The 5,301-nt window shown below is 37.4% G+C and overlaps 1 long non-coding RNA gene across 1 annotated transcript; it reads left to right on the forward strand.

The window, feature by feature from the left end:
- Positions 1-232: 232 nt before the first annotated feature.
- Positions 233-4,975, forward strand: LOC138886439 (uncharacterized). The gene is made up of 3 exons (XR_011405168.1): positions 233-383; positions 849-939; positions 4,668-4,975. It is a non-coding gene; the product is annotated as an uncharacterized lncRNA (long non-coding RNA).
- The last annotated feature ends 326 nt before the right edge of the window (positions 4,976-5,301 follow it).

The raw sequence follows: 5,301 nt of genomic DNA on the forward strand, positions 1-5,301 counted from the left end.
TTATTAACAAAAATACCCCCACGACTAACGGCAGAATTAGTGGGTTTTTCATTTAATGACGTGACGATTTTTAATTGGGTCATGTGGCATTATTGACGAAGAATCAAATATGGGTCTTATTTTTACCCATTTACCTGGTCCGACCCTATTTATTTGACCCGCCCAACTATTTTCTTTCTTTTTCTTTGCTTTTTTTTTTCTCTCTTTTTCCTTATCACGCAGCACACCCACTCTCACCCACTCTCATCTCACAAAGAATTTTTTGGCGTTTCTTTGTTGAAACAAATCTTTCTTTGTGTTTGAAAATATGGCTTTGGCTTTCACTTCATCTGCAATTCATGGCTGTTTGTCCTCCTCTTCTTCTTCTTATGAACATCCCAAAGGTAACCCTTTACTTTTTTTTTTCCTTTTATAGATTCAATCTTTATCCTAGAATGTGATAATTTCAAGCTTTTTAGCACCTTGGTTTCAATTTTCTTGTGTGCTTGTATCTGTTATATGTAGTTATTTTTTCTCTGTTATTTCGTGGCTCTTTTGTCTTCTTATTAACAATTTAAAGATTTCCATTACTTGTCCCTTTCAAAGTTTCAATATTTCTCCTAGATTTGATTGATATATTTGGACAATTTTAGCATTTGGGCTCAATTTTTTTGTTTCAGATTTTTGGTTTGTTTTGATCCCTGTCTTCTTACTTAACCACCCAAATGTATCTGTTGATTTTCCATTTAAGAGTTTCAATACTTATCCTGAGTTTGATTGGAGAAATTTCAAAATCTGGTTTGAATTTCGGGTTATTTGATTTTGGGTTTTAACTATTCTTTAATTAATTTGTTATTGTGTGTATGCAGTGTCCCAATTGAAGAAGAAGAAAGGGGGAGATCAGATGAGTGAGAATGGGTGTGATAGATACTACCCATTTTTGTAAATGGGTCGGATAAGGTAAATGAGTTGAAATAATATCCATTTTTTGTTCTAGTTAAAGATTGCCACGTGGCCCAATTAAAAATCGTCACGTCATTAAATGAAAGATCCACCAGTTCTGTCGTTAGTCGCGGGGGTATTTTTATTAATAGAATTAACTTCGTGTTTTTTTTTAACGGATAGATGGATATAGTGTATTTCTTTGGACGGATAGAAGGACAGAGGGTATTTATAAATCATTTAGCAAACGATAGGGATAGTTTTGACCCTTTTCTTTTCTGTAAAATAAATGTGCTCTTTGCGAGACAAATTAGAGGACCACAAATAATGGACACCATTAAGAGGGTACTGATAGAATAAATTATAGAGTAAGAACAATTCGAACAACGAACGGTGTACCCTTTTCAACACTGCGAAAATTGTTAAAGTTACTACTAAAAGAGTTGCCCCAAGTCCATTCTGAATTGCTTCGAAATAAAATTTAGTCCTACAAACTAATATTTTTTCTATTATGTGTGTTAATTTGGCACAACAAGAGAAAAAATTCATGTCTCACACAAAGAAGTACGTTTGAGCTCTTTTCTAGGAGAGAAAAGAAAGCATTAAAACTGATGGCACAAAATAGTATGGAGTATAACTTCTCGTAAGAGGTTATTGTAATATGATGTCTTCCAAAACGAATTGGGTCAACTCACATGTAGCGAAGCGCGACCCAGACACAAACATTCAACATCCCTCACTTTGTTCATGGCGGCTAGACTGAAATCAGTGTTATGTCAATAACACATAGTAGTTTATACTGGCAAGTAGTTCGTGTGATCTGCATGCATCAAGAGCTATAATATTGCTAACGCATTAGATTTATACAAGATTTCCATGAAGAAATCCAATTACATACATAATAAGGAATTCAGTACTAACATGAGAGTCTTACTACTTTCTATACCCGGATATCATTCGCAACTTCAGTAGCTAATTATTCGATCCATTATTCTTGAAATAGGTGAACTCATTTCATGTATAATATTGTACCCACAGTTACACTCAACAACCTCATGGTGTGTAATGGTCGACCTGTGAATACAAGTTGAACTAATAATTAATTTGGTTTGTTTTTCCTTTCTATTCGGATCTATCTATTTTCAGACCAACTGCTTTTCTAGACATGTATTATGCTGCTGAATCACTCATGACTATTAATGGCATGCTAAAATAGCAATGCCTCACCAATATTTCTCTTTTTTTCTCTCTAATTGTTACACAGTAATTCAAGTTGAAATATAATGTTGGTGAAGAGCAGGAAAAAGAGCTTGAAATTAGTTAGACCAAAGAATGTTTTGATATTCATGGTTTTTCCAAGGTTTTATCCTGATTGATTTTTCCTAGTAAGGTTTCTAATGAGGCAACACTTAATGCGTGTTACAAGATATATATACTATTTTCCTTTAACTAAACTTTTTCTTATTTGGGTCATCACTTGATTTACGAGTAAATTCTGTATTTCGAAGTCTTGGAAGCCTCCTTTTTCCTCACTTCGATTTGCGTGCGCAATCCGGGCGTACATCCGGAACACTTTTATGTGGAAATGTGATGAAAATATTAATTTGGCCCTTAAAATTTAATTTAAGTTGACTTCGGTCAGCGTTTTGGGTAAACGGACCCGGACCTATGATTTAACGGTCCCGGAGGGTCCGTAGGGAAATATGGGACTTGGGCGTGTGCCCGGAATCGAATTCCAAGGTCTCAAGCCCGAGAAAGGAATTTTTGAAAGAAATTGTTTTACTGAAAATATAAGTGTTTTTGGAAATTTGATTATATTTGAATTTTATGGTATCTGACCCGTATTTTGGTTCTGGAGCCCGGTACAGGTTCAATATGATGTTTGAGTTGTGTCTATAAAATTTGGTAAGAAACGTAGGTCGTTTGATGTGATTCGGACCCGTATTTGTGAAATTTGAAACTTTGAAAGTTTTGAGATTTTCCTTAGATTTCTATGCTAAATTTGTTGTTAAGATGTTATTTTGGCGATTTGATCGCACAGATAAGTTCATATAATGTTTTTGAGTTAGTATGCATATTTGGTTTGGAGCCTCGAGGGCTCGGGTGAGTTTCAGAAAGTTTTAGGAAGATTTTTAACATAGAAAAAGTTGCAGGTTTTTAGTTTCTAGTATTCTGGAGTTTTGTTCTTCGCATTCGCGGAAGGACTCTCGCGAACGCGAAGTGTAAGTCAGGCTGAAGGAATTTTCCTTCTACGCGAACGCGAGAAACAGGTCGTGAACGCGAAGCCTTGGGGGTGCTTCCATTCGCGAACGCGGACCTGTTATCGCGAACGCGAAGGTCTTTGGGCATGGGCAGGGGGAGAGGGATTTTACTATACGCGAACGCGGCCACCTGACCGCGAACGCGAAAGCTCGAGGTGTTGAAACTCTGCGAACACGAGCCCTTGAATGCGAATGTGATGGTCATCTGGGCCTGACCCATCGCGAACGCGATGAAGGCCTGCCTAATTATTTTAAAACAGAACCAGAACCGGGCAGAACCTATTTTACTCCATATTTTCGAACTCCCAAGGCCTAGAGGCGATTTTCTTCCCACAAATTCATCCCCAAAGTGTTGATAATCAATTCTATACTTTACTCTTTTAATTACCCAATGTTTTTCATCACTTTCTAATCAAAAATCAAGAGTTTTCATGGTAGAAATTAGGAATTTGGGTAGAGTTAGGGCTTTTTGAATAATTGGGATTTAGACCTCGTTTTAGGGTCGGATTTCGAAACTAATTGCATATTCGGGCTCGTGGGTGAATGGGTGATCGGGTTTTGGTTCGAACCTCGAGTTTTGACCAAGCGGGCCCGGGGTCGATTTTTGATTTTTTGGGAAAAATGATAGAAAACCTATAATTAAGCACTGGGTATGAATTCTTTAGCATTTATTGATGTTGTTAAATCAATTTGGACTGGATACGAGTAATTTGGAGGTGAGTTCTAAAGGAAAAGCGGTGTTTGAGGCTTGAGTTGGCGGTAGAAGTTCGAGGTAAGTGTTTGGTCTAACCTTAGCTTGAGGATTAGGAGTCGAGTCTTAATTACTACGTGTTAACTGTGAAGTACGACGTATATACATGGTGACGAGTATTTATACGTCGGTGTCAAACATGCTCGTGAGTCTTGTATTGTAATTTTTATGACTCAGTTGTGGTTTATTCGTGCTTCATATGAGAATTATATTATTGTTCCCTTGCTTGGATGTTGTTGTAATATTATTGTTCCCTTGCCGGGATATTGTTATTATATTATTGTTTCCTTGTCGGGATGTCGTTATTACATTATTGTTCCCTTGCTGGGATGTTGTTGTTGTACTACTATTTCCTTGTCGGGATTCTTTTATGATTGGTGTTGATAAATAAAATGGGAGCGGGTTGCACGCCTACAACGGTAATATGTGAAATGGGAGCAGGTTGCACGCCTGCAACGGTAATATGAGAAATGAGAGCGGGTTGCACGCCTGCAAGGGTACTATATGAAATGGGATCGGGTTGCACGCCTGCAACGGTATTACATGTGTACTTGTTTTCCTTATTTCCTTATCTTTTGCTGGTAATTGATTCATGGCGTTCCTTATATTTTTCTACTGTTATTCTGTTGTTATCTGTTACTCCATGCAACATGTTTTCCCCGCCCAACTTTAGCTGTAATTATCTGTCTTTATTTCCGATGTATATGATTTAACTGCACAAGTTTATTTGGCAGTCTGGTCCTAGCCTCATCACTACTTCGCCGAGGTTAGGCTAGGCACTTACCAGCACATGGGGTCGGTTGTGCTGATACTACACTCTACAATGTGTGTGGATGCTGATACCGGAGCATTTGGATCACAGTAAGGGTGCTGTCTTCAGTCCATTCAGGCGACCTGAGATAGTCCTGCAGGCGTCCGCAGGCCTTGGCGTCTTCTCCTATCTTTTCTCTTTCTGTTTTTACTTATTCAGAGACAGACTTATGTATTTCATTCAGACCTTATTTGTAGTATTCTTAGACAGTTTGTGACTTGTGACACCAAATTCTGGGTAGTATTGTACTTCAAATTATGTAGTAGGGTTTGGTTGAATTATAAAATTTTCGTCTTCCGCATTTTCGGTTATTTAATTTATGTTGCTGTTTAATCACTTATTATTTTAAATTATCGAACATGTTTAATAAAAAGGGTAATAATTCTATAATACTCGGCTTGCCTAGCTTCCACGAGTAGGCGCCATCACGATTTCCGAGGGTGGAAAATCCGGATCGTAACACTTTTCCTAATAAAAATTTAGCGAGGTACATTATCTTTTAGATGAACGTCTAAGGGGAGTGTTACAAATAAGATGAATGTATTTATCTGTCTATT

The sequence above is a fragment of the Nicotiana sylvestris genome, chromosome 2 (genome assembly GCF_000393655.2).
Source record: "Nicotiana sylvestris chromosome 2, ASM39365v2, whole genome shotgun sequence".
Lineage (NCBI taxonomy): Eukaryota > Viridiplantae > Streptophyta > Magnoliopsida > Solanales > Solanaceae > Nicotiana > Nicotiana sylvestris.